This window comes from Danio aesculapii, chromosome 2 (assembly GCF_903798145.1).
Source record: "Danio aesculapii chromosome 2, fDanAes4.1, whole genome shotgun sequence".
Lineage (NCBI taxonomy): Eukaryota > Metazoa > Chordata > Actinopteri > Cypriniformes > Danionidae > Danio > Danio aesculapii.
Window position 1 is genome coordinate 59,995,136 of NC_079436.1, and position 10,663 is coordinate 60,005,798.

The 10,663-nt window shown below is 44.2% G+C and overlaps 1 protein-coding gene across 1 annotated transcript in view; it reads right to left on the reverse strand.

The window, feature by feature from the left end:
• ptprsb (protein tyrosine phosphatase receptor type Sb) overlaps positions 1-8,607 on the reverse strand; it is a 97,003-nt gene extending 88,396 nt beyond the window's left edge. The window contains exon 1 of the mRNA XM_056446913.1: positions 8,498-8,607. The gene's annotated coding sequence lies outside the window, so the exon portion shown is untranslated. The remainder of the gene's footprint in view (positions 1-8,497) is intronic.
• Between the last annotated feature and the right edge of the window lie 2,056 nt (positions 8,608-10,663).

The window sequence follows — 10,663 nt, forward strand, 5'->3', positions numbered from 1 at the left end:
CGGTCTGAATCACATCTGCCTGAATCACATCTGCCCGAATCGCTTCAGTCGGAATCACATCTGCCTGAATCACATCTGCCTGAATCGCTTCAGTCGGAATCACATCTGCCTGAATCGCTTCTGTCGGAATCACATCGGTCGCAATCACATCTATCTGAATCACTTCTGCCTGAATCAAATTGGTCTGAATCGCGTCTGTCTGAATCACTTATGCCTGAATCGCTTCTGTCGCAATCATATCTATCTGAATCGCTTCTGTCGGAATCACATCGGTCTGAAATGCTTCTGTCAGAATCACATCTGTCTGAATCACTTCTGTCTGAATCACATTGGTCTGAATCACTACTGTCTGAATCACTTCAGTGTGTCTGAATCACGTCTGTCAGAATCACATCTGTCTGAATCACTTCTGTCTGAATCACATTGGTCTGAATCGCGTCTGTCTGAATCACTTCTGTCTGAATTACATCTGCCTGAATAACTTCTGTCTGAATCGCATCTGCCTGAATCACATGTCTGAATCACATCTACCGGAATCGCTTCTGTCTGAATCGTTTCTGTCTGAATCACATCTGCCTGAATCACATTTGTCTGAATCACTACTGTCTGAATCACTTCAGCGTGTCTGAATCACGTCTGTCTGAATCGCGTCTGTCTGAATCGTTTCTGTCGGAATCACATCTGTCTGAATCACTTCAGTGTGTCTGAATTGCATCTGCCTGAATCGCATCTGTCTGAATGGTTTTTGTCTGTCTGAATCACATCTGTCTGAATAACATCTGTCTGTCAGAATCACTTTTGTCTGCATCACATTCTGTCTGAATCACATCTGTCGGAATCACATCTGTCTGAATCACTTCAGTGTGTCTGAATCACATCTGTCTGAATCACTTCAGTGTGTCTGAATCACATCTGTCTGAATCACTTCAGTGTTCAGAATCACATCTGCCAGAATCACATCTGTCTGAATCACTTCAGTGTGTCTGAATCACATCTGTCTGAATCGCTTCTGCCTGAATCATTTCTGTCTGAATCACATCTGCCGGAATCACTTTTGCCTGCATCACATCTGTCTGAAACACTACTGTCTGAATCACTTCAGTGTGTTTGAATCACATCTGCCTGAATCATTTCTGTCGGAATCACATCTGTCAGTCACATCTGCCTTAATCACTACTGTCTAAATTATTTCAGTGTGTCTGAATCACATCTGTCTGAATCACATCTGTCTGAATCACCTCTGTCTAAATTATTTCAGTGTGTCTGAATCACATCTGTCTGAATCGCATCTGTCTAAATTGTTTCTGTCTGTCTGAATCACTTCAGTGTGTCTGAATCACATCTGTTTGAATCACTTCTATCTGAATCACGTCTGTCTTTCTGAAAACTTCTTTACAGCTGTGTGTGTGTACACTCCGGTTACTCTACACAAACTGCCTCTTGATCTACTCTCTCAGAGCAGACGTGAGTAAAGCAGACGGTGTGTTTTGAGCAGTTTACCGTGGTAAAGCGGAGCGCTCGGTGTCAGCCGCTGTAGATGAATCACATCACTGCTCAATACGGCTGATAACTCCTCAAACGGGTTAATAAATCGGTGCTAATCAGCCGGCCAGCAGCAGGCTTTCTGCTTCACTGCCAGTAAATAACCATGAAAAACACACAGGAGGATCAACACCAGCACATCTGATCACTAGTGTTAGTTAATCTGAGCTTCACTAACAGCAGACTCAGGATCAGCTGAAGACTCACAGCCAATACTCCAGCATCAGCACTTCTCTGAGCCTCAGCAGACACACTGTTATTTAATTACGCTACAATAATAATTAACAGATAATTACAGCGCTGCAGCACCAACAAACACAGGACAAACTGAAGCACTGAGCCCTGCCCTCAGTGACCAGTGCTGTACTGCGAAACACACACAGAAACAGCCCAATCCGCTGTGCTTAACCAATGGAGAACGGGACTATGACTACTGGATGATCAGTGTGAAGCGGAGCAGAAACACAGTCAATCCAGAAACAGCAGACGCAATAGAGGAACACTGAAGCACACTGAAGACGGATCAGGACAGTCTGTGCCAAAACACAGATGTAGACACAGCGGAGACTGCAGATCCAGCCCGATTCACCAACTAATGCTTCATGTTCATCACAGGCTGGACAACAGGCTCTTATTGAGTCTGTAGAACTGAAGATCTGATGCTAAAGCTCTGTGTGTAAGACTGACCCCAGTGGCTGATCGCAGTACTGCAGACTGAATCAAGCTCTTCAATCACCAGCCATTCCCCTGAGCTCTGGACTCTGAGCAGCGCAGGTACTGACTCTGTGCTGTATTCAGTGTGAACGCAGATCATGTCAGTGTGAACACCATTTACATCACCATATACTGACAGCAGCAGCAGATCGCTCAGCTCAGATCTTCAATATTAAATACACATATAGTTTAAAGGTGAACTGAGACTTGCTGCATACACAATATCAGCCGCTCACCATGTGCTTTTCCTGATGTTAAAGGGGTTTAATGTCTGTTGATTACGTTATAAAGCTGTGCATTGAGCGCAGCGCAGTCTCTTCTGGGGTGTGTTTCCCAAACAATGACGTAACTCACAGCTGAACTATCACAGTATGATGCATGTTTGAGAGAAGAGCGATGTAGTGACGAGTGTTTCCCTAAACCCCTAGTTTCTCTGTCGCAGATCCATCGCTTCAAGAACGTTAGTTATAATGTAAAGCGCCCATAATGATGCTCTAAACGGGCTGGAGGAACTACTCTAGAGCAGAAGCCCATCATTTATTAGTGCAGATCATATTGTTTTACACACACACACTTAAAATAACCCAATATTAGTGTAGTAAAAACATGCACTCGCTGTCCACACTGAAAAAAATGATTCAAAGATGATTCCTTGGATTTACACATTTTTTTTACGTTAGGTGGTTGTAAACAATTCATTTGTGTTGAATTTAAACAAACAAATTAAGTTAAATATTGCTCAATTTAATTTGTTTGTTTAAATTCAACACAAATTAATTGTTTGCAACAGTTTTGCATGCAACACTTTTTTCAGTGCATATGAACTGAAATATATGTAAACAGCACATATAGAGCCTGTGTTTCCTTTACTAATATTATAGAGAACATTACATATCCTATTCTGAAACAGAACATCACTTATAAAAGCTGACACCTATTCTAATCTCATATAGAAATCAATAAATAATCAGGCTGTTTATTAAGAAATGACATTTAATATTTATTAATTATTAGGAAATGAAAAAAAATACTTTAATAATGATGATGATGATTATTATTGTTGTTATTATTAACAGTTATTAACATTAAACAGTGATAGTGTAAAACATTTCTGAACTAATTATTTTGTGTCCTATAATATCACAGATCAGTCATTTAATATCACAGATCAGTCATGGGAAATAAAACACGCAGCTGCAAACATAAATCATATGAACAATCCCTACTCAGTTCACCACACTGTTCTACATCAAGTGGAAAACAAATCCTTAAACGACTCACTCAGTCTAATCTAGCAGCAGAGCCCACAGTTAGCTCTACTGTCATGTCTTCTGGCTGACCTGAGATCGCTTTGCTTCTGTCTCCTGCTCTCCTGATCCATTCACACAGCTTCGTCTTCTCGAGATCTATTTCCACCAAAGAGCATAGAAATACCAAGAGGCGACACTCTGTTGCTGTTTGGGAAACAGCCACTAGGTGCTGCTAGTGTCACTCAGCGGCCATTTTGGAATGAAAATTCCAATATAACTACAGCACAGATAACTAACACTAGACAGAATCTATTAAAATATGAGGTAAACATGAGTTAAAATATTACATATTCATACACCCCCATTGAAAAGCAACATTTTAAACACAATCTCAATGAAAAGAAAACTGTTTCCATAATGTTGACCAGACTAAGTTTAATTTAATATCTGTTTTACTCAATAGTGTTTTACTTACTAATATCTGTTTTACTTAAATGAGGGTGATCAAAATGAGTATACCCCACATCAAAAACTACTTTATCTAGCGGTTTGTATGGCCTCCGTGATTTTAATGACAGCACTAAGATATCTGGGCATGTAATGGACAAGTTGATTTCATTTCACACCATCTATTTAACAGACAACACTGGACAAAAAATATCCACTGCGTAAACTATTAAAGTAAATTAAAGTAAATTCACCTAAAAGTGACAGTTTCAAGAAAACAAGTTAAAATATAAACGTCTGTAAAATAAACCATTAAAAGTGCTGATGATTGTGATTGAGAGTGTTCTATTGTCGTCTTTCAGGTCGTATCTCAGCTGTAATGCGCTTTTTAAATAAATAAATAAATAAATAAATAAATAAATAAATAAATAAATAAATAAATAAATAAAGCGGCTGCTTGCCATCGCGACAGCAATAAGATCCAGTTAGCCGATCGCTTTCACTCAAAAATGGCAGAATCACAGAGCTGTTGCTGTGTGCTGCTGCAATGGATTGTTCTATGGAGTGTCGCCTCTCGGTGATTTTAAGCTGTTTTGTTTTCACTGCTACTACTGAGAGTGACTGTAAACATCAGAAAGCTGGTCCATTCTGCTTCCACTGATCATTCTTGAGATGTTTCAGCAGCTTCATTGGAGTTCACCTGTGCTCAATTCAGCTGATTGGACATGATCTGAAAAGGCGTACACCTGTCTATATAAGGGCCCAGGGTTGACAGTGGATGTCAAAGCACAAACCAAGCATGAAGACAAAGGAACTGTCTGTAGGCCTCTGAGACAGGATTGTCTGGAGGCACAAGGCTGGGGAAGGTTACAGAAACATTTCTGCTGCTCTGAAAGCTCCAATGAGCACAGCGGCCTCCATCATCCGTAAGTGGAAGATGTTTAACCACCAGGACTCTTCCTAGAGCTGGAGGAAAGATGAACGCAGCGATGTACAGAGACATCCTGAATGAAGACCTGCTTTAGAGTGCTCTTGACCTTTAGAGTGCCCTCTTCCAGCAGGACAATGACCCAAAGCAGAAACACACACACACACACACACACACACACACAGATATTTGGGTAGCAGTGTAGCGCTCCTTTGAAATGAATGCGAGACCAAGGTGCAGTGTAGGAGTGTCCATCTAGAGCCAGAATTATACACACATATACACATATCTCTATGATCAGGAGTTTTCCCGCTGGTCAGTATGCTAATATTTTAATTAAATTACGAATATTATAATTTTACATCACTTTTCTACATGGATGGATCAGTGACTGCATGGGCTGACAAAGAGAGAGTGTGTTTGTGTGTGTGCATGGAGATGTCTTATCTCCCTCCCTGTTAAATTTGGTCTAATCCGTGTCCTGAAACACCCCCCCCCCCCTCCTCTTTCACTTCTCAATCTAACAGAGGGAGCGATTCCTATATGAATGAATCTCCATTATGAAGGACTCGTTCTCTTAGCCCACAATAACAGCAGTTTCTGGCACCGCAGCGTCTCGCTGTCGTATTTCATAACATTGTTTGCTGATTTTATTCAACAACACTAGCACGAGCCGAGTGTTCAGTGTGAGCTGGTGCTGCTTTTCTATATGGTCAGTGCAGTTAGAGACTGTGTTATCATCAATAACGTGACGTGTTGAGCACAAACGTTCAGAACATATAAAAACAAATCTTCCCTATGAGATGCTCTGCCGTTGTTTTATTTTCTTTGTTTGCTTGTTACTACACTCTTACACAGCACTAGAGTCCAGCATCTTCACACTGGCTTTAGTCTTGACCAGTGCTGAGAGCACTGTACCAATATGGCGGCTCCATTGATGCATGCTCAGGGTCCGTATGTGACATCTAGTGTATATATATATGACACACCTCTACCTGAAGCTAAAGACTCTGTGATTGTGCCTGAAGCCGGAGGTCTGTAGCGCAGGTCTCTCTGATCAGCAGCTGACGCTGACGGACGGGTTATTGATCAGTGATTGATGAGTCCTGCTCTGCTGAATGAAGCCTGTGAAGCTGAAGGCTACAAGATCAATACTGAAGAGCAAATGAGGAGCAGAAGCACAGGACATCTGCTCTGCACACACACACACACACACACACAAACATACACACACACACACAGCTGCGTCTCTACAGCCCGCGGGGTCAGAGGTCAAACACACCGGCGCCTGGACATGCACAGCATTAATCACACACACACACACACACACACACACACACACACACACACAGCAGAAATATATGACTGGTGTACGTGAGAGGAGTAAATCTAAAGCCCTGAGCTGAACACACTGCGCGATCTGAAGCGTCACTGTGGATGTTCACGGTCCTCTGCTCCTACACTGAGCTGCTTCCTCATGATCTACACTAATAAAGTACTGCAGAAATAAAGATGATCCACTTATTACACACACACACACACACACACACACACACACACACACACACACACGTGTATACACAACCCTAAATCAGAGAAAGTTGAGTCAGTGTGGACACATTAATAAGCACAGCAGTGATTTCCAGATGTAGTGTGAGGTGTGTTTGACTGCAGACGACACAACACTCCTCATTACTGCTCCTCCTCATCATTATTGATCAGTTAAACACGTTTCCAGTTTGGGTTCCTGCAACACACTCCAGAAACAGCTGGAACAGTGAAGTATTTAGCCCTCTGTAGAGCTGCTGTTCCTCTTCACAACACTGAAGACAGCGAGTCTACTCCTCCATCTACTCCTCCATCTACTCCTCCACCTACTCCTCTTTATTCTATCTGTCCTTCAGTGCTGTCAGTGTGTTGTGTTTCTCAAGGTGAGCCTCATCTCACACACACACACACACACACACACACACACACACACACACACACACACACACACACACACACACACACACACAGGAAACAGAGAATAATCATTTCTGAGCTTCCGGAGTAAGCGGAGCCGCCGTCGCCATTAGCAGACGTTTGGCACACAGAGACCAGCGCTTCCACACACTATTCCCCAGTGCACCGAGGAGTGTGTGTGTGAGAGAGAGAGAGGGAGAGAGAGAGAGAGAGAGAGAGAGAGAGAGAGAGAGAGAGAGTGAGTGTGTGTGTGTGTGCGTGTGTGTGTGTGTGTATGAGCGCGCGTGTGTGAGTCTGGAGTAATGCTGGCGGCCATCTTATCATCTCAGTCAGTCAGTCAGTCAGTGATGGGAGACAATGCTGGACGGCGGATGCAGAAACACACACGCACGCGCGCACGCACGCACACACACACACACACACGCACACAGCCTGTTTATGGACTGCATGAGACACTAAACTAACTGGATTATTCTCTGTCCACCAGAACAAACAGTGCAGCGATCATGTGATGAGCCGTTGCTAAGGCGTTGCTAAGGTGTTTTGAGCACACAGAGGCCGTCTCTTATTCGTCAGCTTCAGGATCTTCAACATGAAGACATCAGAGACTCAAACATCACGGAGAGACACGAGGAACATCTGCAGTTACTCTCAATCAACACTGAACACACTTCTCAAACAGCAGATCCACTGCACACACACACACACACACACACACACACACACACACACACACGCACACGCACACGCACACGCGCACACACACACACACACACACACACACACACACACACACACACACGAGTCTTCATGTTCATGTTGAAGGTTTGATGCAGGATACAGCGATATAAGAACAGGTTACATGAGATCTCACACTCACACACACACACACACACACACACACACACACACACAGAGAGAGAGAGCAGAGATCATCATGAGAAACCTGTGAGAAACTGCTGACGCTGTGTGTGTGTGTGTGTGTGTGTGTGTGTGTGTGTCAGAGCACTGAATAACACGCTGTATTACACACAGCCTCCATCACCTACAGCATGAAGCCGTTTAACGGAACACATCACCGTCAGTTAAGCACCGAGTGTAATATCGGTATCAGTGTTGCCACCTCTCCATATCATCATCATCATCATCATCATCATCAGATCTCCTGCACATCAGACATGATCAGACATGATCAGGCTGTTATTCCTCTACAGATCCTCCTCCTGCTGCTTCTCTCGTGTCACCATCATCATCATGACGCTCTTTATCGTGGATCTGCGTGATGTACCGAGCGGCAGCACCGATCCGCTCCCGGTCTGCAGGTGACGCGCGTTATAATCAAGGCTTGACGGATGAACGGATGTCCAGAAAGCGGGAGTCCCGCAGCAGCCGCTCGGTGATTTTCCGTCATATTCCCGCTTCCCGGAGCGCCGCTGTCCGCCGTCAGCCCGAGCGCTCCGCCTCTGCACCGGATCAGGTGTGAAACCGGAGAGAAACGGCAGCAGCTCTGAACAAAGGCGGAGAACAAACACCGACCCTCCATCATCACCGACAGCGGAGGAGCGCAACCGGGCTTTCGCCACAATAACCAGCATAACCCAGCAGCTCCACCGACCCACCCATCCCAGCAGGTGTGACCCAGCGCGCTCACCTGAACTCGGCCGCGGATCCTCCATCATGATCGGGATCCTCCGGAGGTTCTGCTGCTCGTTGATGTCATCGGTGTTCCGCTGCTCGCAGCCGCTGCCTCTCCTCCTCCGGTACCGCGCGCTCCTGATGCTCGCCCCCGTGCGCGCGCCCGACGTCAGAAGCGCGTCCACGTGCGGCTTCAGGAACAATGAAGAGATGATTAATAAATCACGAAGAGATGCGTTATTGTCTGCTGGAGACGAGTCTCCGGTACAGCCGCGCACACACACACACACACACACACGACAATAAACATATTTACAGCAATTCACGACTCAGGAACTTTAATAAACAACTATAGGGAGATAATCAGGAGATGAGAAACTGGAGATTAACTCGTCACACGGAAATAAAATGTGAAATTAAGCAAAAATAAACCTCTTAATGGCGTTAATGCAGGCTTCTCTGAGCTGAAGGGTTATTTACCGTCATCTACAGGTGTGTGTTTATTGATCTTTAATGAGTTATTGATCTTTAATAAATAACTACATTTGAATAATTTAGAATGAAGAAAATATGCATAATAACATCTCTTACAGGTCATTCTTCAGGTCTCATGTTGATCTTATTCTTCTTTAAATCTACTTTACTGTGGCTAGATTATATTTCACCTGGTTTACTCTGTTCTTCAGGTGTGTTTGGCTGCTTTAAGCGCTGTTGGTCAACAGAGATGACTTGAAGAAACCCTTCAGAAGCATGAACACAAAAATGGCCCAGACCTTTACAACACCTGTATTTTCAGTTCATAAGAGCACATCGTTGTTTCATATTAGATATAAATCACCCTGATATCAGTTCCAGCAGCAGAATACCGGAGCGGGTATACAGCGCTCCTCCTGCGGGCACAGAGCGCTCTCTCGGCGGCCACAGAGCGGTGAGTCCTGGGGGAGCGTCGCCCTCTAGCGGCCGCTGCGGACACCACACTCAGCATGATGAGGTCATAAAGAGCTCTTTGTCTGATCATCTGATGTCAGATCAGCTGGAGCAGCACACTACTCTAATTAAACACACAACACAGAAACAATCCATCTATTTACAGCTCTCTCTCTGACACACACACACACACACACACACACACACACACACACACACACACACACATCTCTTTGTTATGTTGCAGCAATTTAAGGAAGCTTCAGCGCAGCAGAATGTTTCTGTTAGCTCAGCCAGATGTGTGCTGTACCACACTGGTGTCTCTGAACTCTTCAGACATGCTCATCTGCTCTGACACACCCTGTGAGCTGTCTGATATAGACAGGTGTGTGTGGCTTTCCTGATCAGTGTAATCAAACACAGCTGGACTCAGATGCAGGAGTGGAGCCATCTCAATGATGATCAGAGGAAATGGACAGCACCAGAGGTAAAGGTGTGAGTGTCACAGCAAAGGCTCAGCATGACCATCATATCACTGTGGATACTGTACACCGCTCACAGGGTCAAACCGCTACCATCATCTCTGCAATAACCTTTATCTTCATCATATATAGCTTGGTTTATTTATTATCTGTGTGTGTGTGTGTGTGTGTGTGTGTGTTTAAGCGGCTCTTTTGAGTTTGCACACAGAATAAACTAAATAAAACACAGTTCTGGACTGGACTGCAGTGATGCTGAATCCCCTTAAACTGAAGCAGAGACACTGAGAGAATCTGCTTAGTGTTTCTCTCAGACAGACACACACACACACACACACCCTCACTGAGCTCTAAACCCACATACAACTAACAGAATACTGAACATACCAATGCAATCATACACGACCCGTTCAGAAGGCAGTTTTTAGTTTCTCATATGAACTTTTCAGAAATAAACATGTTCTGGAAAACACACACTATTAAACACCGAAACGCTCTCCTGAACTCCTCTGAGATGATCAGAGAAGCGCTTCACACAGAAAACAGAGCTTAATCTCTGAGAATCTACAATAAAACATCAGCGTCAGTGTTTTACTGAAGAATAGGGCCCAGCGGAGAGCTCACACACACACACACACACACACACACACACACACACACACACACCTCTGCTTCTGTGCGCCTCCACACACCCTGGACATCTCTGACCAGCACTGAGAGCTGAAAATATAAACACACACACACAGACAGACACACACACAGACAGAGAGAGATGT